This window comes from Schistocerca americana, chromosome 7, assembly GCF_021461395.2.
Source record: "Schistocerca americana isolate TAMUIC-IGC-003095 chromosome 7, iqSchAmer2.1, whole genome shotgun sequence".
Lineage (NCBI taxonomy): Eukaryota > Metazoa > Arthropoda > Insecta > Orthoptera > Acrididae > Schistocerca > Schistocerca americana.
In genome coordinates, this window is record NC_060125.1 from 31,436,749 (window position 1) to 31,463,610 (window position 26,862).

The window sequence follows — 26,862 nt, forward strand, 5'->3', positions numbered from 1 at the left end:
ACTGACTCTTCCTTTTGTCTATGTTTGAAACATTCCTGTGACACTAGTTATAGATTCCGATGCTTCATTTCAGGTTTACTGTATCCCTTGGATCCTCTTATTGACGATGAATCACAGATAGTGCATCAGAGTTAAATACAATAGGCACAATACCGACTTAAGTACAAGAAGACTGACTCTTCCTACTGTCTATGATTTGATCCATTCCTGTGACACTAGTTATAGATTCCGATGCTTCACTTCAGGTTCACTGTATCCATGGGACCTTCTTATTGACGATGAGACACAGAAATTGAGTCGGAATTAAATAGAAAAGGCACAATGCCGATTTAAGTACAAGAGGACTGACTCTTCTTACTGTCTATGCTTTGAACCATTCCTGTGACGTTAGTTACAGATTCCGATGCTTCACTTCAGGTTTACTGTATCCCTCTGACCTTCTTATTGACGATGAAACACAGAAATTGCATAAGAATTAAATAGAAAAGGCACAATGCCGACTTAAGTACACGAAGGCTGACTCTTCCTACTGTCTATGTATTGAACCATTCCTGTGACACTAGTTATAGATTCCGATGCTACACTTCTGGTTTACTGTATCCCTCTGACCTTCTTATTGACGATGAAACACAGAAATTGCATCGGAATTAAATGCAAAAGGCACAATGCCGACTTAAGTACATGTAGACTGACTCTCCCTACAGTCTATGTTTTTAAACATTCCTGTGACACTAGGTATAGATTCCGATGCTTCATGTCAGGTTTACTGTATCCCTTGGACCATCTTACTGACGATGAAACATAGAAAGTGCATCGGAATTAAATAGAAAAGGCACAATGCTGACTAAAGTACAAGAAGACTGACCCTTCCAACTGTCTATGTTTTGAACCATTCCTGTGACACTAGTTATAGATTGCGATGCTTCACTTCCGGTTTACTGTATCCCTCTGACCTTCTCATTGACGATGAAACACAGAAATTGCATCGGAATTAAATACAAAAGGCACAATGCCAACTTAAGTAGAAGAAGACTGACCTTTCTTACTGTCTATGCTTTGAACCATTGCTGTCACACTAGTTATGGATTCCGATGCTTTACTTCAGGTTTACGGTATCCCTTGGACCTTCTTATTGACGATGAAACACAGAAATTGCATCGGAATTAAATACAAAAGGCACAATGCCGACTTAAGTAGAAGAAGACTGACTCTTCCTACTGTCTATGTTTTGAACCATTCCTGTGCCACTAGTTATAGATTTCGATGCTACACTTCAGGTTTACTGTATCCCTCTGACCTTCTTATTGACGATGAAACACAGAAATTGCATCCGAATTAAATAGAAAAGGCACAATGCCGACTTAAGTACATGAAGACTTTCTCTTCTTACTGACTATGATTTGAACCATTCCTGTGACACTATTTATAGATTCCAATGCTTCACTTCAGGTTTACTGTATCCCTCTGACCTTCGTATTGACGATGAAACACAGAAATTTCATCGGAATTAAATTGAAAAGGCACAATGCCGACTTAAGTACAAGAAGACTGACTCTTCTTACTGACTATGATTTGAAAAATTCCTGTGACACTAGTTATAGATTCCGATGCTTCACTTCAGGTTTACTGTATCCCTTGGACCTTCGTATTGACGATGAAACACAGAAATTGCATCGGAATTAAATACAAAAGGCACAATGCCGACCTAAGTACAAGAAGACTGACTCTTCTTACTGACTATGTTTTGAACCATTCCTGTGACACTAGTTATAGATTCCGATGCTTCACTTCAGGTTTACTGTATTCCTTGGACCTTCTTATTGACGATGAAACACAGAAATTATATCGGAATTAAATACAAAAGGCACAATGCCGACTTAAGTACAAGAAGACTAACTCTACTTACTGACTGTTTTGAACCATTCCTGTGACACTAGTTATTGATTCCGATGCTTCACTTCAGGTTTACTGTATCCCTCCGACCTTCTTATTGACGATGAAACACAGAAATTGAATCGGTAATAAATACAAATGGCACAATGGCTACTTAAGTACAAGAAGACTGACTCTCCTTACTGTCTATGTTTTGAACCATTCCTATGACACTACATATAGATTCCGATGCTTCACTTTAGGTTTATTGTATCCCTTGGACCTTCTTATTGACGATGAAACACAGATATTGCATCGGAATTAAATACAAAGGGCACAATGTCGACTTAAGTACAAGAAGACTGACTCTTCTTACTGACTATGTTTTGAACCATTCCTGTGACACTAGTTATAGATTCCGATACTTCACTTCAGGTTTACTGTATCCCTCTGACCTTCTAATTATCGATGAAACACAGAAATTGGATCGGAATTAAATACAAAAGGCACAATGCCGACTTAAGTACTATAAGACTGACTCTTCTTACTATCTAAGTTTTGAACCATTCCTGTGACACTACTTATAGATTCCGATGCTTCACTTCAGATTTACTGTATCCCTTGGACCTTCTTATTGGCGATGAAACACAGAAATTGCATCGGAATTAAATACAAAAGGCACAATGCCGACTTAAGTACATGAAGACTGACTCTTCGTACTTTCTGTTTTGAACCATTCCTGTGACACTAGTTATGGATTCCGAAGCTTCACCTCAGGTTTACTGTAACCCGTTGACCTTCTTATTGACGATGAAAAACAGAAATTGCATCGGAATTACACACAAAAGCACAATGCCGACTTCAGTACAAGAAGACTGACTCTTCTTTTTGTCTATGTTTTGAAACATTCCTGTGACACTAGTTATAGATTCCGATGATTCACTTCAGGTTTACTGTATCCCTTGGACCTTCCTATTGACGATGAAACACAAAAATTGCATCGGATTTAAATAGAAAAGGCACAATGCCGACTTAAGTACGAGAAGACTGACTCCTCTTACTTACTATGTTAGGAACCATTCTTGTGACACTAGTTATTGATTCCGATGCTTCACTTCTGGTTTACTGTATCCCTTGGACCTTCTTATTGACGATGAAACACAGATATTGCATCGGAATTAAATAGAAAAGGCACAATGCCGACTTAAGTACAAGAAGACTGACTCTTCTTACTGACTATGATTTGAACCATTCCTGTGACACTAGTTATAGATTACGATGCTTCACTTCAGGTTTACTGTATCCCTCTGACCTTCTTATTGACGATGAAACACAGAAATTGCATCGAAATTAAATAGAAAAGGCACAATGCCGACTTAAGTACAAGAAGACTGACTCTTCTTACTGACTATGTTTTGAACCATTCCTGTGACACTAGTTATTGATTCCGATGCTTCACTTCAGGTTTACTGTATCCCTTGGACCTTCTTATTGACGATGAAACACAGAAATTGGATCGGAATTAAATACAAAAGGCACAATGCCGTCTTAAGTACAAGAAGACTTACTCTACTTACTGACTGTTTTGAACCATTCCTGTGACACTAGTTATAAATTCCGATGCTTCACTTCAGATTTACTGTATCCCTCTGACCTTCTTGTTGACGATGAAACACAGAAATTTCATCGGAATTAAATACAAATGGCACAATGCCGACTTAAGTACAAGAAGACTGACACTCCTTACTGTCTATGTTTTGAACCATTCCTATGACACTAGATATAGAATCCGATGCTTCACTTCAGGTTTACTGTATCCCTTGGACCTTCTTATTGACGATGAAACACAGATATTGCATCGGAATTAAATACAAAGGGCACAATGCCGACTTAAGTACAAAAAGACTGACTCTTCTTACTGACTATGTTTTGAACCATTCCTGTGACACTAGTTATAGATTCAGATGCTTCACTTCAGGTTTACTGTATCCCTCTGACCTTCTTATTGACGATGAAACACAGAAATTGGATCGGAATTAAATTCAAAAGGCACAATGTCGACTTAAGTACTATAAGACTGACTCTTCTTACTATGTATGTTTTGAACCATTCCTGTGACACTAGTTATGGATTCCGATGCTTCAATTCAGATTTACTGTATCCGTTGGACCTTCTTATTGGCGATGAAGCACAGAAATTGCGTCGGAATTAAATACAAAAGGCACAATGCCGACTTAAGTACAAGAATACTGACTCTTCTTACTGACTGTTTTGAACCATACCTGTGACACCAGTTGTAGATTCCGAAGCTCCACTTCAGGTTTACTGTATCCCTTTGACCTTCTTATTGACGATGAAACACAGAAATTGCATCGGAATTACATACAAAAGGCACAATGCCGACTTCAGTACAAGAAGGCTGACTCTTTTTTTTAACTATGTTTTGAACCATTCCTGTGACACTAGTAATATATTCCGATGCTTCACTTCAGGTTTACTGTATCGCTTGGACCTTCTTATTGACGATGAAACACAGAAACTGCATTGGAATTAAATACAAAAGGCACAATGCCGACTCAAGTACAAGAGGACTGACTCTTCTTACTGACTATGTTTTGAACCATTCCTGTGACACTAGTTATTGATTCCGATGATTCACTTCCAGTTTATTGTATCCCTTGGACCTTCCTATTGACGATGAAACACAAAAATTGCATCGGAATTAAATAGAAAAGGCACAATGCAGACTTAAGTACAAGAAGACTGACTCTCCTTACTGTCTATGTTTTGAACCATTCCTATGACACTAGATATAGATACCGATGCTTCACTTCAGGTCTATTGTATCCCTTGGACATTCTTATTGACGATGAATCACAGAAATAGCATCGGAGTTAAATACATAAGGCACAATGCCGACTTAAGTACAAGAAGACTCACTCTTCTTACTGACTGTTTTGAACCATTCCTGTGACACTAGTTGTAGATTCCGATGCCTCACTTCAGGATTACTGTATCCCTCTGACCTTCTTATGGACGATGAAACACAGAAATTGCATCGGAATTAAATACAAATGGCACAATGCCGACTTAAGTACAAGAAGACTGACTCTTCTTACTGACTATGTTTTGAACCGTTCCTGTGACACTAGTTATAGATTCCGATGCTTCACTTCAGGTTTACTGTATCCCTTGGACCTACTTATTGACGATGAAACACAGAAATTGCATCGGAATTATATACAAAAGGCACAATGCCGACTTCAGTACTTGAAGACTGACTCTTCTTTTTGTCTATGTTCTGAACCATTCCTGTGACACTAGTTATAGATTCCGATGCTTCACTTCAGGTTTACTGTATCCCTTGGACCTTCTTATTGACGATGAAACACAGAAATTGCATCGGAATTAAATACAAAAGGCACAATGCCGACTTAAGTACAAGAGGACTGACTCTTCGTACTGACTATGCTTTGAACCATTCCTGTGACACTAGTTATTGATTCCGATGATTCACTACAGGTTTACTGTATCCCTTGGACCTTCCTACTGACGATGAAACACAAAAATTGCATCGGAATTAAATAGAAGAGGCACAATGCCGACTTAAGTACAAGAAGACTGAGTCCTCTTACTGACTATGTTTGGAACCATTCTTGTGACACTAGTTATAGATTCCGATGCTCCACTTCAGGTTTACTGTATCCCTTGGACCTTCTTATTGAGGATGAAACACAGACATTGCATCGGAGTTAAATAAAAAAGGCACAATGCCGACTTAAGTACAAGAAGACTGACTCTCCTTACTGTCTATGTTTTGAACCATTCCTATGACACTAGATATAGATTCCGATGCTTCACTTCAGGTTTATTGTATCCCCTGGATCTTCTTATTGACGATGAAACACAGAAATTGGATCGGAATTAAATACAAAAGGCACAATGCCGACTTAAGTACAAGAAGACTGACTCTTCTTACTGACTGTTTTGAACCATTCCTGTGACACTAGTTGCAGATTCCGATGCCTCACTTCAGGATTACTGTATCCCTCTGACCTTATTGACGATGAAACACAGAAATTGCATCGGAATGAAATACAAATGGCACAATGCCGACTTAAGTACAAGAAGACTGACCCTCCTTACTGTCTATGCTTTGAACCATTCCTATGACACTAGATATAGATTCCGATGCTTCACTTCAGGTTTATTGTATCCCTTGGACCTACTTATTGACGATGAAATACAGATATTGCATCGGAATTAAATAGAAAAGGCACAATGCCGACTTAAGTACAAGAAGACTGACTCTCCTTACTGTCTATGTTTTGAACCATTCCTATGACACTAGATATAGATTCCGATGCTTCACTTCAGGTTTATTGTATCCCTTGGACCTTGTTATTGACGATGAAAATCAGGAATTGCATCGGAATTAAATAGAAAAGGCACAATGCCGACTTCTGTACTTGAAGACTGACTCTTCTTTTTGTCTATGTTTTGAACCATTCCTGTGACACTAGTTATAGATTCCGATGCTTCACTTCAGGTTTAGTGTATCCCTTGGACCTTCTTATTGACGATGAAACACAGAAATTGCATCGGAATTAAATACAAAATGCACAATGCCGACTTGAGTACAAGAAGACTGACTCTTCGTACAGACTATGTTTTGAACCATTCCTGTGACACTAGTTATTGATTCCGATGATTCACTTCAGGTTTACTGTATCCCTTGGACCTTCGTATTGACGATGAAACACAGAAATTGGATCGGAATTAAATACAAAAGGCACAATGCCGACTTAAGTACAAGAAGACTGACTCCTCTTACGGACTGTTTTGAACCATTCCTGTGACACTAGTTATAGATTCCGAAGCTTCACTTCAAGTTTACTGTAACCCTTTGACCTTTTTATTGACGATGAAACACAGAAATTGCATCGGAATTACATACAAAAGGCACAATGCCGACTACAGTACAAGAAGACTGACTCTTCTTTTTGTCTATGTTTTGAACCATTCCTGTGACACTAGTTATAGATTCCGATGCTTCACCTCAGGTTTACTGTATCCCTTGGACATTCGTATTGACGATGAAACACAGAAGTTGCATCGGAATTAAATAGAAAAGGCACAATGCCGACTTAAGTACAAGAGGACTGACTCTTCGTACTGACTATGTTTTGAACCATTCCTGTGACACTAGTTATAGACTCCGATGATTCACTTAAGGTTTACTGTATCCCTTGGACCTTCCTATTGACGATGAAACTCAAAAATTGCATCGGAATTAAATAGAAAAGGCACAATGCCGACTTAAGTACAAGAAGACTGACTCCTCTTACTGACTATGATTTGAACCATTCCTGTGACACTAGTTATAGATTTCTATGCTTCACTTCAGATTTTCTGTATCCCTCTGACCTTCTTATTGACGATGAAACACAGAATTTGCATCGGAATTAAATTGAAAAGGCACAATGCCCACTTAAGTACAAGAAGACTGACTCTTCTTACTGTCTATGATTTGAACCATTCCTGTGACACTAGTTTAGATTCCGATGCTTCACTTCAGATTTACTGTATCCCTTGGACCTTCTTGTTGACGATGAAACACAGAAATTGCATCGGAATTAAATAGAAAAGGCACAATGCCGACTTAAGTACAAGAAGACTGACTCCTCTTACTGTCTATGCTTTGAAACATTCCTGCGACGCTAGTTACAGATTCCGATGCCTCACTTCAGGTTTACTGTATCCCTCTGACCTTCTTATTGACGATGAAACGCAGAAATTGCATAAGAATTAAATAGAAAAGGCACAATGCCGATATAAGTACAAGGAGACTGACTCTTCCTACTGTCTATGTCTTGAACCATTCCTGTGACACTAGTTATAGATTCCGATGCTACACTTCAGGTTTACTGTATCTCTCTGACTATCTAATTGTGGATGAAACACAGTTATTGCATCGGAATTAAATTGAAAAGGGCATAATGCCGACTGAAGTACAAGAAGTCTTACTCTTCTTACTGTCTATATTTTGAACCACTCCTGTGACACTAGTTATAGATTCCGATGCTTCACTTCAGGTTTACTGTATCCCTCTGACCTTCTTATTGACGATGAAACACAGAAATTGCCTCGGAATTAAATACAAAAGGCACAATGCCGACTTAAGTACATGTAGACTGACTCTCCCTACCGTCTATGTTTTGAAACGTTCCTGTGACACTAGGTATAGATTCCGATGCTTCATGTCAGGTTTACTGTATCCCTTGGACCTTCTTATTGACGATGAAACACAGAAGTGCATCGGAATTAAATAGAAAAGGCACAATGCTGACTACAGTACAAGAAGACTGACTCTTCTTACTGTCTATGTTTTGAACCACTCCTGTGACACTAGTTATAGATTCCGATGTTTCACTTCCGGTTTACTGTATCCCTCTGACCTTCTTATTGACAAAGAAACACAGAAATTGCATCGGAATTAAATACAAAAGGCACAATGCCAACTTAAGTACAAGTAGACTGACCTTTCTTACTGTCTATGCTTTGAACCATTCCTGTCACACTAGTTATGGATTCCGATGTTTCACTTCAGGTTTACTGTATCCCTTGGACCTTTTTATTGACAATGAAACACAGAAATTGAATCGGAATTAAATACAAAAGGCACACTGCCGACTTAAGTAGAAGAAGACTGACTCTTCCTACTGTCTATGTTTTTAACCATTCCTGTGACACTAGTTATAGATTCCGATGCTTCACTTCAGGTTTACTGTATCCCTCTGACCTTCTTATTGACGATGAAACACAGAAATTGCATCGGAATTAAATACAAAAGGCACAATGCCGACTTAAGTACAAGAAGACTGACTCTTCTTACTGACTGTTTTGAACCATTCCTGTGACACTAGTTGTAGATTCCGATGCTTCACTTCAGGTTTACTGTATCCCTCTGACCTTCGTATTGACGATGAAGCACAGATATTGCATCGGAATTAAATACAAATTGCACAATGCCGTCTCAAGTACAAGAAGACTGACTCTCCTTACTGTCTATGTTTTGAACCATTCCTGTCACACCAGATATAGATTCCGATGCTTCACTTTAGGTTTATTGTATCCCTTGGACCTTCTTATTGACGATGAAACACAGAAATTGCATCGGAATTAAATACAAAAGTCACAATGCCGACTTAAGTACAAGAAGACTGACTCTTCTTACTGTCTAAGTTTTGAACCATTCCAGTGACACTAGTTATAGATTCCGATGCTTCACTTCAGTTTTACTGTATTCCTTGGACCTTCTAATTCACGATGAAACACAGAAATTGCATCGGAATTAAATACAAAAGGCACAATGCCGACTTAAGTACATGTAGACTGACTCTTCCTTTTGTCTATGTTTGAAACATTCCTGTGACACTAGTTATAGATTCCGATGCTTCATTTCAGGTTTACTGTATCCCTTGGATCCTCTTATTGACGATGAATCACAGATAGTGCATCAGAGTTAAATACAATAGGCACAATACCGACTTAAGTACAAGAAGACTGACTCTTCCTACTGTCTATGATTTGATCCATTCCTGTGACACTAGTTATAGATTCCGATGCTTCACTTCAGGTTCACTGTATCCATGGGACCTTCTTATTGACGATGAGACACAGAAATTGAGTCGGAATTAAATAGAAAAGGCACAATGCCGATTTAAGTACAAGAGGACTGACTCTTCTTACTGTCTATGCTTTGAACCATTCCTGTGACGTTAGTTACAGATTCCGATGCTTCACTTCAGGTTTACTGTATCCCTCTAACTTTCTTATTGACGATGAAACACAGAAATTGCATAAGAATTAAATAGAAAAGGCACAATGCCGACTTAAGTACACGAAGGCTGACTCTTCCTACTGTCTATGTATTGAACCATTCCTGTGACACTAGTTATAGATTCCGATGCTACACTTCTGGTTTACTGTATCCCTCTGACCTTCTTATTGACGATGAAACACAGAAATTGCATCGGAATTAAATGCAAAAGGCACAATGCCGACTTAAGTACATGTAGACTGACTCTCCCTACAGTCTATGTTTTTAAACATTCCTGTGACACTAGGTATAGATTCCGATGCTTCATGTCAGGTTTACTGTATCCCTTGGACCATCTTACTGACGATGAAACATAGAAAGTGCATCGGAATTAAATAGAAAAGGCACAATGCTGACTAAAGTACAAGATGACTGACCCTTCCTACTGTCTATGTTTTGAACCATTCCTGTGACACTAGTTATAGATTGCGATGCTTCACTTCCGGTTTACTGTATCCCTCTGACCTTCTCATTGACGATGAAACACAGAAATTGCATCGGAATTAAATACAAAAGGCACAATGCCAACTTAAGTAGAAGAAGACTGACCTTTCTTACTGTCTATGCTTTGAACCATTGCTGTCACACTAGTTATGGATTCCGATGCTTTACTTCAGGTTTACGGTATCCCTTGGACCTTTTTATTGACGATGAAACACAGAAATTGCATCGGAATTAAATACAAAAGGCACAATGCCGACTTAAGTAGAAGAAGACTGACTCTTCCTACTGTCTATGTTTTGAACCATTCCTGTGCCACTAGTTATAGATTTCGATGCTACACTTCAGGTTTACTGTATCCCTCTGACCTTCTTATTGACGATGAAACACAGAAATTGCATCCGAATTAAATACAAAAGCCACAATGCCGACTTAAGTACAAGTAGACTGACTCTTCTTACTGACTGTTATGAACCATTCCTGTGACACTAGTTGTAGATTCCGATGCTTCACTTTAGGTTTATTATATCCCTTGGACCTTCTTATTGACGATGAAACACAGATATTGCAACGGAATTAAATACAAAAGGCACAATGCCGACTTAAGTACAAGAAGACTGACTCTCCTTACTGACTATGTTTTGAACCATTCCTGTGACATTAGTTATAGATTCCGATGCTTCACTTCAGGTTTACTGTATCCCTCTGACCTTCTTATTGACGATGAAACACAGAAATTGCATCGGAATTAAATAGAAAAGGCACAATGCCGACTTAAGTACAAGAAGACTGACTCTTCTTACTGTCTATGATTTGAACCACTCCTGTGACACTAGTTATAGATTCCGATGCTTCACTACAGGTTTACTGTATCCCTTGGACCTTCTTATTCACGATGAAACACAGAAATTGCATTGGAATTAAATACAAAAGGCACAATGCCGATTTAAGTACAAGAAGACTGACGCCTCTTACGGACTGTTTTGAACCATTCCTGTGACACTAGTTATAGATTCCGAAGCTTCACTTCAAGTTTACTGTAACCCTTTGACCTTTTTATTGACGATGAAACACAGAAATTGCATCGGAATTACATACAAAAGGCACAATGCCGACTTCAGTACAAGAAGACTGACTCTTCTTTTTGTCTATGTTTTGAACCATTCCTGTGACACTAGTTATAGATTCCGATGCTTCACTTCAGGTTTACTGTATCCCTTTGACCTTCTTATTGACAACGAAACACAGAAATTGGATCGGAATTAAATAGAAAAGGCACAATGCCGACTTAAGTACAAGAAGACTGACTCTTCTTACTGTCTATGATTTGAACCATTCCTGTGACACTAGTTATAGATTCCGATGCTTCATTTCAGGTTTACTGTATCCCTTGGACCTTCTTATTGACGATGAAACACAGAAATTGCATCGGAATTAAATAGAAAAGGCACAATGCCGACTTAAGTACAAGAAGACTGACTCTTCTTACTGACTGTTTTGAACCATTCCTGTGATACTAGTTATAGATTCCGAAGCTTCACTTCAGGTTTACTGTATCCCTTTGACCTTCTTATTGACGATGAAACACAGAAATTGCATCGGAATTACATACAAAAGGCACAATGCCGACATCAGTACAAGAAGACTGACTCTTCGTTTTGTCTATGTTTTGAACCATTCCTGTGACACTAGTTATAGATTCCGATGCTTCACTTCAGGTTTACTGTATCCCTTGGACCTTCTTATTGTCGATGAAACACAGAAATTGCATCGGAATTAAATACAAAAGGCACATGTCGACTTAAGTACAAGAGGACTGACTCTACGTACTGACTATGTTTCGAACCATTCCTGTGACACTAGTTATTGATTCCGATGATTCACTTCAGGTTTACTGTATCCCTTGGACCTTCCTATTGACGATGAAACACAAAAATTGCATCGGAATTAAATAGAAAAGGCACAATGCCGACTTAAGTACAGGAAGACTGACTCCTCTTACTGACTATGTTTGGAACCATTTTTGTGACACTAGTTATAGATTCATATGCTTCACTTCTGGTTTACTGTATCCTTAGGACCTTCTTATTGACGATGAAACACAGATATTGCATTGGAATTAAATAGAAAAGGCACAATGCCGACTTAAGTACAAGAAGACTGACTCCTCTTACTGTCTATGCATTGAACCATTCCTGTGACGCTAGTTTCAGATTCCGATGCTTCATCTCAGGTTTACTGTATCCCTTGGACCTTCTTATTGACGATGAAACACGGAAGTGCATCGGAATTAAATAGAAAAGGCACAATGCTGACTAAAGTACAAGAAGACTGACTCTTCCTACTGTCTATGTTTTGAACCACTCCTGTGACACTAGTTATAGATTCCGATGTTTCTCTTCCGGTTTACTGTATCCCTCTGACCTTCTTATTGACAATGAAACACAGAAATTGCATCGGAATTAAATACAAAAGGCACAATGCCAATTTAAGTACAAAAAGACTGACCTTTCTTACTGTCTATGCTTTGAACCATTCCTGTCACACCAGTTATGGATTCCGATGCTTCACTTCAGGTTTACTGTATCCCTTTTACCTTTTAATTGACGATGAAACACAGAAATTGAATCGGAATTAAATACAAAAGGCACACTGCCGACTTAAGTAGAAGAAGACTGACTCTTCCTACTGTCTATGTTTTTAACCATTCCTGTGACACTAGTTATAGAATCCGATGCTTCACTTCAGATTTACTGTATCCCTCTGACCTTCTTATTGACGTTGAAACACAGAAATTGCATCGGAATTAAATACAAAAGACACAATGCCGACTTAAGTACAAGAAGACTGACTCTTCTTACTGACTGATTTGAATCATTCCTGTGACACTAGTTGCAGATTCCGATGCTTCACTTCAGGTTTACTGTATCCCTCTGACCTTCTTATTGACGATGAAGCACAGATATTGCTTCGGAATTAAATACAAATGGCACAATGCCGACTCAAGTACAAGAAGACTGACTCTCCTTACTGTCTATGTTTTGAACCATTCCTGTCACACAAGATATAGATTCCGATGCTTCACTTTAGGTTTATTGTATCCCTTGGACCTTCTTATTGACGATGAAACACAGAAATTGCATCGGAATTAAATACAAAAGGCACAATGCCGACTAAAGTACAAGAAGACTGACTCTTCCTACTGTCTATGTTTTGAACCATTCCTGTGACACTAGTTATAGATTCCGATGCTACACTTCAGATTTACTGTATCCCTCTGACCTTCTAATTGTGGATGAAACACAGTAATTGCATCGGTATTAAATTGAAAAGGGCATAATGCCGACTTAAGTACAAGAAGTCTGACTCTTCTTACTGTCTATATTTTGAACCATTCCTGTGACACTAGTTATAGATTACGACGCTTCACTTCAGGTTTACTGTATGGCTTGGACCTTCTTATTGACGATGAAACACAGAAAGTCCATCGGAATTAAATAGAAAAGACGCAATGCTGACTAAAGTACAAGAAGACTGACTCTTCCTACTGTCTATGTTTTGAACCATTCCTGTGACACTAGTTATAGATTGCGATGCTTCACTTCCGGTTTACTGTATCCCTCTGACCTTCTCATTGACGATGAAACACAGAAATTGCATCGGAATTAAATACAAAAGGCACAATGCCAACTTAAGTACAAGAAGACTGACCTTTCTTACTGTCTATGCTTTGAACCATTGCTGTCACACCAGTTATGGATTTCGATGCTTTACTTCAGGTTTACTGTATCCCTTGGACCTTTTTATTGACGATGAAACACGGAAATTGCATCGGAATTAAATACAAAAGACACAATGCCGACTTAAGTAGAAGAAGACTGACTCTTCCTACTGTCTATGTTTTGAACCATTCCTGTGACACTAGTTATGGATTTCGATGCTACACTTCAGGTTTACTGTATCCCTCTGACCTTCTTATTGACGATGAAACACAGAAATTGCATCAGAATTAAATACAAAAGCCACAATGCCGACTTAAGTACAAGAAGACTGACTCTTCTTACTGACTGTTTTGAACCATTCCTGTCACACTAGTTATAGATTCCGATGCTTCATTTCGGGTTTACTGTATCCCTCTGACCTTCTTATTGACGATGAAACACAGAAATTGCATCGGAATTAAATACAAATGGCAAAATGACGACTTAAGTACGAGAAGACTGACTCTCCTTACTGTCTATGTTTTGAACCATTCCTGTGACACTAGTTATAAATTCCGATGCTTCATTTCAGGTTTACTGTATCCCTTGGATCTTCTTATTGACGAATAAACACAGATAGTGCATCGGAGTTAAATAGAATAGGCACAATATCGACTTAAGTACAAGGAGACTGACTCTGCCTACAGTCTATGTTTTGAACCATTCCTGTGACACTACTTATGGATTCCGATGCTTCACTTCAGGTTTACTGTATCTCTCTGACATTCTTATTGACGATGAATCACAGAAATTGAATCGGAATTAAACACAAAAGGCACATTGCCGACTTAAGTACAAGAAGACTGACTCTTCTTACTGACTATGATTTGAACATTTCCTGTGACTCTAGTTACAGATTCCGATGCTTCACTTCAGGTTTACTGTATCCCTTGGACATTCTTATTGACAATGAAACACAGAAATTGCATCGGAATTAAATACAAAAGGCACAATGCCGACTTAAGTACAATAAGACTGACTCTTCTTACTGTCTATGTTTTGAACCATTCCTGTGACAGTAGTTATAGATTCCGATGCTTCACTTCAGGTTTACTGTATCCCTTGGACGTTCTTATTGACGATGAAACACAGATATTGCATCGGAATTAAATTCAATAGGCACAATACCGACTTAAGTACAAGAAGACTGACTCTTCCTACAGTCTATGTTTTGAACCATTCCTGGGACACTAGTGATAGATTCCGATGTTTCACTTCAGGTTTACTGTATCCCTCTGACCTTCTTTTTGACGATGAAACATAGAAATTGCATCGGAATTAAATACAAAAGGGACAATGTCGACATAAGTACAAGAAGACTGACTCTTCTTACTGTCTATATTTTGAACCATTCCTGTGACACTAGTTATAGATTCCGATGCTTCACTTCAGGTATACTGTATCCCTTGGACCTTCTTATTGACGATGAAACACAGAAATTGCATTGGAATTAAATACAAAAGGCACAAAGCCGACTTAAGTACAAGAAGACTGACTCATCTTACTGACTATGTTTTGAACCATTCCTGTGACACTAGTTATAAATTCCGATGCTTCACTTCAGGTTTACTGTATTTCTTGGACCTTCTTATTGACGATGAAACACAGAAATTGCATCGGAATTAAATACAAAATGCACAATGCCGACTTAAGTACAAGAAGACTGACTCTTCTTACTGTCTATGTTTTGAACCATTCCTGGACGCTAGTTACAGATTCCGATGCTTCACATCAGGTTTACTGTATCCCTCTGACCATCTTATTGACGATGAAACACTGAAATTCCATCGGAAATTAATAGAAAAAGCACAATGTTGACGTAAGTACAAGAAGACTGACTCTTCTTACTGACTATGATTTGAACCATTCCTGTGAAACTAGTTATAGATTCCGATGCTTCACTGCAGGTTTACTGTATCCCTCTGACCTTCTTTTTGACGATGAAACAAAGAAATTGCATCGGAATTAAATACAAGAGGCACAATGCCGACTTAAGTACAAGAAGACTGACTCTTATTTCTGACTATGATTTGAACCTTTCCTGTGACACTAGTTAAAATTTCCGATGCTTCACTTCAGGTTTACTGTATCCCTCTGACCTTGGAATTGAAGATGAAACACAGATAGTGCATCGGAGTTAAATACAAAAGGCACAATGCCGACTTAAGTACAAGAAGACTGACTCTTCCTACTGTCTATGTTTTGAACCATTCCTGGGACACTAGTGATAGATTCCGATGTTTCACTTCAGGTTTACTGTATCCCTCTGACCTTCTTTTTGACGATGAAACATAGAAATTGCATCGGAATTAAATACAAAAGGGACAATGTCGACATAAGTACAAGAAGACTGACTCTTCTTACTGTCTATATTTTGAACCATTCCTGTGACACTAGTTATAGATTCCGATGCTTCATTTCAGGTTTACTGTATCCCTTGGATCTTCTTATTGACGATGAAACACTGATAGTGTATCGGAGTTAAATACAATAGACACAATACCGACTTAAGTACAAGAAGACTGACTCTTCCTACTGTCTATGTTTTGAACCATTCCTGTGACACTAGTTATAGATTCCGATATTTCACTTCAGGTTTACTGTATCCCTCTGACCTCCTTATTGACGATGAAACACAAAAATTGCAACGGAATTAAGTAGAAAAGGCACAATCCCGACTTAAGTACAAGAAGACTGACTCTTCTTACTGTCTATGTTTTGAACCATTCCTGTGACACTAGTTATAGATTCCGACGCTTCACTTCAGGTTTACTGTATCCCTCTGACCTTCTTATTGACGATGAAACACGGAAACTGCATCGGAAATATATACAGAAGGCACGATGCCGACTTAAGTACATGTAGACTGAATCTTCCTACTGTCTATGTTTTGAACCATTCCTGTGACACTAGTTATAGATTCCGATGCTTCACTTCAGGTTTTCTGTATCCCTGTGACATTCTTATTGCCGATGAATCACAGAAATTGCATCGGAATTAAATACAAAAGGCACATTGCCGACTGAAGTACAAGAAGACTGACTCTTCTTTTTGTCTATGATTTGAACCATTCCTGTGACACTAGTTACAGATTCCGATGCTTCACTTCCGGTTTACAGTATCCCTTGGACCTTCTTATTGACGATGAAACACAGAAATTGCATCGGAATTAAATAGAAAAATCACAATGCCGACTTAAGTACAATAACACTGACTCTTCCTACTGTCTATGTTTTGAACCATTCCTGTGACACTAGTTATAGATTCCGATGCTTCACTTCAGGTATACTGCATCCCTTGGACCTTCTTATTGACGATGAAACACAGAAATTGCATCGGAATTAAATAGAAAAGGCACAATGCCGACTTAAGTACAAGAAGACTAACTCTTCTTACTGACTATGTTTTGAACCATTCCTGTGACACTAGTTATAGATTCCGATGCTTCACTTCAGGTTTACTGTATTTCTTGGACCTCCTTATTGACGATGAAACACAGAAATTGCATCGGAATTAAATACAAAAGGCACAATGCCGACTTAAGTACTTGTAGACTGACTGTTCCTACTGTCTATGTTTGAAACATTCCTGTGACACTAGTTATAGATTCCGATGCTTCATTCAGGTTTACTGTATCCCTTGGATCTTCTTATTTACGATGAATCACAGATAGTGCATCGGAGTTAAATACAATAGGCACAATACCGACTTAAGTACAAGAAGACTGACTCTTCCTACTGTCTATGTTTTGAACCATTCCTGTGACACTAGTTATAGATTCCGATGCTTCACTTCAGGTCTACTGTATCCCTTGGACCTTCTTATTGACGATGAAACACTGAGAGTGCATCGGAGTTAAATACAATAGACACAATACCGACTTAAGTACAAGAAGTCTGACTCTTCTTTTTGTCTATGTTTGAACCTTTCCTGTGACACTAGTTACAGATTCCGATGCTTCACTTCAGGTTTACTGTATCCCTTGGACCTTCTTTTTGACGATGAAACACAGAAATTGCACCGGAATTAAATAGAAAAGGCACAATGCCGACTTAAGTACAAGAAGACTGACTCTTCCTACTGTCTATGTTTTGAACCATTCCTGTGACACTAGTTATAGATTCCGATATTTCACTTCAGGTTTACTGTATCCCTATGACCTCCTTATTGACGATGAAACACAGAAATTGCATCGGAATTAAGTAGAAAAGGCACAATCCCGACTTAAGTACAAGAAGACTGACTCTTCATACTGTCTATGTTTTGAACCAATCCTGTGACGATAGTTACAGATTCCGATGCTTCATTTCAGGTTTACTGTATCCCTTGGATCTTCTTATTGACGATGAATAACAGATAGTGCATCAGAGGTAAATACAATAGGCACAATACCGAATTAAGTAAAAGAAGACTGACTCTTCCTCCTGTCTATGTTTTGAACCATTCCTGTGACACTAGTTATAGATTCCGATGCTTCACTTCAGGTTTACTGTATCCCTCTGATCTTCGTATTGACGATGAAACACGGAAACTGCATCGGAAATAAATACAAAAGGCACGATGCCGACTTAAGTTCATGTAGACTGAATCTTCCTACTGTCTATGTTTTGAACCATTCCTGTGACACTAGTTATAGATTCCGATGCTTCATTTCAGGTTTACTGTATCCCTTGGATCTTCTTATTGACGGTGAAACACAGATAGTGCATCGGAGTTAAATAGAATAGGCACAATACCGACTTAAGTACAAGAAGACTGACTCTTCCTACTGTCTATGTTTTGAACCATTCCTGTGACACTAGTTATAGATTCCGATGCTTCACTTCAGGTTTTCTGTAACCCTCTGACATTCTTATTGTCGATGAATCACAGAAATTGCATCGGAATTAAATACAAAAGGCACATTGCCGACTTAAGTACAAGAAGACTGACTCTTCTTTTTGTCCTTGATTTGAACCATTCCTGTGACACTAGTTACAGATTCCGATGCTTCACTTCCGGTTTACTGTATCCCTTGGACCTTCTTATTGACGATGAAACACAGAAATTGCATCGGAATTAAATAGAAAAGGCAGAATGCCGACTTAAGTAGAATAAGACTGACTCTTCCTACTGTCTATGTTTTGAACCATTCCTGTGACACTAGTTATAGATTCCGATGCTTCACTTCAGGTATACTGTATCCCTTGGACCTTCTTATTGACGATGAAACACAGAAATTGCATTGGAATTAAATAGAAAAGACACAATGCCGACTTAAGTACAAGAAGACTGACTCTTCTTACTGTCTATGTTTTGAACCATTCCTGTGACACTAGTTATAGATCCCGTTGCTTCACTTCAGATTTACTGTATCCCTTGGACCTTCTTATTGACGATGAAACACAGAAATTGCATCGGAATTAAATACAAAAGGCACAATGCCGACTTAAGTACATGTAGACTGACTCTTCCTACTGTCTATGTTTGAAACATTCCTGTGACACTTGTTATAGATTCCGATGCTTCATTTCAGGTTTACTGTATCCCTTGGATCTTCTTATTTACGATGTATCACAGATAGTGCATCGGAGTTATATTCAATAGGCACAATACCGACTTAAGTACAAGAAGACTGACTCTTCCTACTGTCTATGTTTTGAACCATTCCTGTGACACTAGTTATAGATTCCGATGCTTTGTAACCTCCCCCTCACTTACCGACCTTAATGACAGTGAAAAATGAAACCGCGTGTACGTAATGGGAGTTTTGGAAAAGCAATCGTCACCGAAGTTAACCTGTCGGTAAAGAGGGAGGAAAGGGTTACATCTATATGAAAGGAAAAATGCAAATGAAACTGGTGGAAATTAATTTTGAAAAGGGGTAAAGTTAATAAAGAAAGTAAATGTGCGGCCGTTACGTTAACAATTAACTAGCGGTAATTAGGTATTTGAGATTTGGGGAAATCACGGTCGCCAGTCCTAAGGACAATTACTATAGTAACTGAAAAAGAAAGATTATTACACATATAATTAGCACTAGAAGCGTGGCAATTGAAAGGTGACACGTGTAGTGTGAAATCTGAAAGTTTGTCAGAAGTAATAAATTTCTCTACACTCTGACTTAATTTAGCAAAAGAATTACTAAAACCGGAAAATCGAAAGTTAATTTAGTGACTGAAGTTAATAGTGAGCTTTCATTCTGAAGCACATCGAAATTCAGTAAAATACGGTTAGTCTTGGACTACCTCAACAATCATTTCAAAAGCTACTTGAATCTACGCAATTTAGAAAGAAGAGATTTAACTTTGAACTTGAATTAAATGATTCTGAACAATTAAAAATAGGAAAATTTAGTACGTACCAAGCTGAGCTGCAGTCACAGGTAAGCTAAAATATGCTAACAAAACTCGCACTCTAAATTTGTGCTCGTGTAACCTAAATATTGTAGCCAGCTACTGAACTTTGAAATTAAAGCAGTGAAATCTAATTATATTATTTTAATGCTGGCGTTTGAATTTCAACGACACTCGGGTTCATTTCGGAAAAGGAAGGGACCCTGCTTGGCAATGCAATTGGGACAATGAGCAACAAAGGTTCATGCTATGTTGCTGTAATTTTGCGAGGCAAATGGAACAAGATTAAAAGCTGAGGTCTGCCATACAGTTCTAAAACTTTACGTGCGTCCAGTCTTCCTTGTCGGTTGATTGAAGGTTTGAAGCCGTCGGTCGAGGAGGTGGCGACAGTCACTCATTGTCGGCCGTCGCTGTTGCAGAAGCTGGATGTTGGCGCGCCTTCTTCTCGACACGGTCACCAGACGAAACGGGCTCTTGATGTGCACTAGTTAATGTTTCCCGTCCGCGACACCATGTCAGAAACTATCATCGCAAGTCGAGCGCAATAACATGCTGCCAAACCCCGAAAGCGCGGCAACTCGCGGGAGCGTCACACAACACACCTGCTCCACTCGCTACTCCCGCCACACTCTCACTGCCCGCGCCCCACGCGGCAGAGTTAACACTCCCAAAGATCCTACACACTTTGATTCTGCACACGACCCATCGATGTAATCGTTCGATAGCAGTTTTCCCTAGGCAAGACCCAGCGTAAAAATACAAATAATATTTACGAAACAAACCAATTATACATAGACATAAATGCATAAATATATATACAAACAGTAAAGCAATTACAATATATAAAGAGACAGAAATGTCATATCTTGAGGTAACAAAACAAGGAAAAAAATAATAGTACAATAGATGGAAACAGGAGGATATGCATTTCCGGCGTTACACGTGCCCCACATTGTCTGAGGCTGTTCGTGTAACGTAAACAGACTCAGAAAATGTCCCAAAAAAGAAACAGCGGAAATGCATTTGCTCAAAACATCAACAAAATTTTGCATTCGTCTAATTAACCATAAATCAATTTTTAGACCATAATAATTGAGTGGAGACACTCCTAATCTTATTCCACTCTGTCATCTTGCACAAAATAAAACAGGTTGACAACATATTAAAATTCATTGAAAACATAGAAAATGGTTTAGCTATTCTAAAATTGTCAAAATTCCCAACAGTATCAAGAAATGGAACACTATTTACAAAATCAATCAGAGTACATGGTCATAAAAACAGGTAGATCAAAATACGCAAATTAATAATTAATTACATAGAATACACATTTTTACATAACCCTTTCATAATTAATATTCTCGTCATGGGAGTCCATTAAACGCTAAACAAGAAAATAACACACATCAGATCGAAAAAAACATAAATATTGACAGTAGAATTCTTTCAGCTGTCCAGGAAGAAAAACAATTCCGCCTTCCGTACTCGCAAGTACAAAGAATGCCGACAGCGGCCCAAGAGCCAACAGCGGCACAAGAGCCGACAGCGGCTCGCCTCGCCAGTATTGTTGCGCCCGCGTGTGCGGCACGCTTGATCTCACTCGCCCTTGTGACGGCGTTTCCAGAACGTCCGTTCCACTGAATTCTTTCGGAAAAACTCACTCCCGAGTAATCTCAAGGAGTCCATAAACACTATCACAGTGGATAACTCAACACTGTCCATCATCACACATGTACAAGCCTGAAACTTAAAACAGCGTCTAAGTACATCGGCAATGACTAGTAAAACACATATTCATGAAATCTTACAGCTAGTTACAAAATCATATTTACATTGCTTAATCTACTGTGACTCAGCTGAAAACTTAAACTAGCAGCTTGGATTTTTCAGTTGATTAGATCATGATTAAATTGTTTAAAATTAAATTGATTAATCAAAATTAATTACTTATTAATTACAACTTCTTTAATGACCTTGGTCAGTCAAAAGCATGGCAATCTAGCAAACCTTAAATCTTACACTCTATATTTACATATTGTACAAATTACCCATTGTGTGGTATTAATCGATCCTAGGTTGGTACAATTTCAAATCTACTATATTTCGAATACCTGATAGCTTTCCAGAGCTTGGATACTCTAAGCAATAAGCATTTGTGTGAGGTATACCAATGACTTTATATGGTCCATTATAAACAAACTTAAATTTAGAGATTTCATTGTCTATCTCGCTCGATTTCTCATGAGCTTTTACAAGTACTAAGTCTCCGATTGCAAACTTAGCAAAACGCGCTTTAGCGTCATGACGACGTATGCGAGCATCGGCTTTTAGCTTCATTACTTCTCGCAAACGATCTTTTTTCACACCAATACTAATGTTAATCCGTGGAGGGAATTTGATTATCTCTTCCAATTCACTTTCTACACTTTTGTCAATGCCGAAATTCCTCATGTTATGGCAGTTCAAACTCATTCCTACGTCAATGTCATCCGGCCAGTTAACAATGTGTATAGGCTGGTATTGCCTATGCACACCGTCTCCTGCCTCGTCAAAACCAACTACCATTGTTTTATCTAGTGACATACATGTCAAAGTTTTGCTTTCGCAGTTAATCACTGCACGGTACTTTAATAGCCAGTCTAACCCGATAATTACTTCCGTAGTTAAGTCTGGCACGACAACAAACTCTTGTTCAAATCGTGCCCCACATATCTCGAAGTTGACAAAAATCTGTTTTGTGACCGGTTTACTGGCCTTCCCAGTAGCACCGATAATTTTCACTCCTGTTACTGGCATAACTACGATGCCAGGTCTGTCTTTCAGTAACTCAAATATTTTCCCAGATACAGCACTCAATTCTGCACCGGTGTCAATCAACACGTTTAGTTGTAGGTCGTGCATATTAACAGACACTACTATCTGTCTACACTTGTCCTCGACTGTTTCTTTATTTTCCCACAGTAAATCCTCGTCTATATCCAGGTCATTCCAGAAAAAACCATCCGGCTTTGATCCTAAATCCGATTTATCTGGCGGCTTTTTCAGCCTCTGTTTACATACAGTTTTAATTTTAACACGTTTTTCCTGAGGCTTAGTCTGTAGCTTCGCCTCCAATACCGAAACCTTTTCCTGTAACTCGTCAACTAGTGAGTGTTGCTTTGCTATCAATTCACTAATCGTCACCTTCGTTGATTCCACTTTGGTCAGATTAATCTCATCCGCCAATCTACCTGGAGAAATGTGCCCAGTAGTATCTGCAATTACTTCCTCTGGATCTGCGCAACCCACACTGCTACCGTCTGACCGTATAATGTCAGCTCTAACCTCATACAAGCTGTAATCTATGTGCTTTTCTACCAATCGTGTCCGGCTATCACTAAAATTTTCGTAATCTTTCTCCTTAATACTCTCGCAATGTTTAAACTGGATGTTCGCGTCGGATGGGTCGGCTACTTCTACCATTACAACTTTCGGTAAAGTCTGCCGGTTAGGGCCAGAACTTTCCGTTACTACTTCAACATTCAACTCCTGCGGGACGAAACACGACGCATCTTGATCGTGCTCCCCATTAACATCAACTGTTTCTGGTAAAGTCTGCCGGTTAGGGCCAGAACTTTCTATCATTTCACAAATACTATCTTCCTGTGGGACGAGACGCGGCAAATACTGCACGCGCTCCCCATAAACACTTCTCCCATACAGACCCCTATAATCTCTTAGTTCGTCGTATAAGCGACCGAACTGCCTTAACCAGACCTCATCCCTCTCTGCATCCCCTCGCTCAATGACGGACGTTTTATCCGACATCTGATCTTCTCTCAACAATTGCGAATCATTCTTAAACTCAATCTCCAGTTCCGCTGTGGGTATTACAGCTGCCACTTTATGATCGATTTCCGGAACACTACTTAAATTGTTCTCACTGACAGCGAATGTATTTTCTACTGCCGCGTATACAGCTGATCTACTACTTGTGGGCGCACTCTTTTCTCTTAACACTGGCACACTCTCCCGCCGTTGATTATTCCACACGGAATTTTCATAATGACGATACCTGGGTTTTCTCCTGTTATTGGGCCGCCAAAATTTCTCCACGCCCGCTCGGCCCCTCACCGGCGCGGCTAATGGTTTCCCTGTCTCGTCCCAGCAGATACGCTCCCCGGATGCTGCTGAGGCGGCTTGTCACACCCTCTGACGTTATTACTGTTGCGCGAAGCCCGTATCACGCTAGTATGATACTGGTTCCCGTTATTCCAGTTATTATTTGCATTGTACCGATTGTTATTACGGTCCGAACCATTATTGTTATTGCTGCCATGGTTGCGGTATGCATTATTCCCATGGTTATCGTTGTTGTGGTTGCTGTGGTACCCCTCGTTGTTACCACGGCCTCTACCACTGTCGCGATTATTGCGCCAATTGTCCTCGTCCTCAACTCTTTCCAGGAAATCATTGATTGTCCTGTAATTGCTTCCTACGTAGCGTTTTGTATCATCTGGAAGCTTTTTGTAGAGTTCCCAGACTATTTCGGATTCCGAGCGGCGATCACGCAAATATTCCAACTTGCGGATCCAGCCCTCACAAAACTCCTTCATCGAGCCGCGCGAATTCGCATCGAAAGGCCTCGATACGACAAATTCGCGCCAGACACTTTGCTGTTTTTGCTCTGACCAGTATTCAGCCAGAAACAAATTTTTAAACTCGTCAAAAGTCAGGTTCGTAATGTTGAGGTTTAAGCCCCAACGCTTGGCATCACCAGCCAACACATCAATAACCGCATTAATTTTTCTCTCATTAGTCCATGATCTGGGTAAAACTCTTTCACAATTTTTAATGAAATCCGTCGCGTGTATACCGCCTTTTTTCAAGGGGTCGAACCGCTCCTCTTTCGTCAACAATTCCGAACTATGTGCACAGATTGGCACATAGCTCTGTTTTTCGTCAAGTTTCTTTTCTAATTCCGACACTCTCGTAATTACTTGGCAAGTGGTTGTCGCAAGCGTTTCCACTTCCCTCTTTTTCTCTTCGCAGGTATTAGCCTGCTCCCTCACTTTAGTGTCTACTTCGGACACTAAAGCCTTTAAAGTTTCCACCTTCTGTTGATCCTCTTTTTTCACTAATTGAATTTGTTCCGTCACCTTATTCACGATGATCGGAGCAACTGCTTCTCCTACACTTTTCTCGATTCTGCTAATTTCGGAATCAAAACGAGTATTTATGCTCGCAATTTCCGCCTGAACGCCTATCATTTCCTGTTTAAGATTACCGATTTCGGTATTAATTACAACAATATCTTCTTTGATTTTATCAACTTTTGTATTAACAACTCCAACATTGTTGTTAACAACATTAATAGCTTTGTTCTGATTGTCTAGCTTTCGTTCAATCTTTTCAGACTGAGCTTCTTGCTTGGCAGACAGAGCTATAATTTCTGCCGATTGACTCTTGATTTCATTAATCAAAACATTCAATAAATCAGTTAAATTCCCGGAGACTACCGGTTTTACTTCCGTAGCTGGTTCCTCTATACATGTTCCCCCGTATTCATCATCAAGGGGTACAGATTTGATTTTCGCTTCCGATTCCGAAACATTTTCTAAAGTTTGGAATTCCATTTCTGCTCTTTGTTGCATTTCGGCGGTCGCGTCTTTCATGCTAGCCGCCTGCCCCTGAACAATGGGTACCGCGGTGCGCGTTTCCCACTGTTCGACCGATTGTTCCGTATCCAAGTCTACCAAATTTTGGCAATTGTTGCCTTCACTCATTTTAATAATTTTCAATATAACTGACAAATCTCAAATGTAATTAGGATTACTCCCACTACTTATTCTCGCTGACGTAACGGCCTGTACGTAACCAGTACTTTGTTACGAGATTTGCACAATGCCAAATTCGTGTCCAGAACAACCTCAAATCCAAAGATTGACCTGTCACCAGGTCACCACGTGTAACCTCCCCCTCACTTACCGACCTTAATGACAGTGAAAAATGAAACCGCGTGTACCTAATGGGAGTTTTGGAAAAGCAATCGTCACCGAAGTTAACCTGTCGGTAAAGAGGGAGGAAAGGGTTACATCTATATGAAAGGAAAAATGCAAATGAAACTGGTGGAAATTAATTTTGAAAAGGGGTAAAGTTAATAAAGAAAGTAAATGTGCGGCCGTTACGTTAACAATTAACTAGCGGTAATTAGGTATTTGAGATTTGGGGAAATCACGGTCGCCAGTCCTAAGGACAATTACTATAGTAACTGAAAAAGAAAGATTATTACACATATAATTAGCACTAGAAGCGTGGCAATTGAAAGTTGACACGTGTAGTGTGAAATCTGAAAGTTTGTCAGAAGTAATAAATTTCTCTACACTCTGACTTAATTTAGCAAAAGAATTACTAAAACCGGAAAATCGAAAATTAATTTAGTGACTGAAGTTAATAGTGAGCTTTCTTTCTGAAGCACATCGAAATTCAGTAAAATACGGTTAGTCTTGGACTACCTCAACAATCATTTCAAAAGCTACTTGAATCTACGCAATTTAGAAAGAAGAGATTTAACTTTGAACTTGAATTAAAT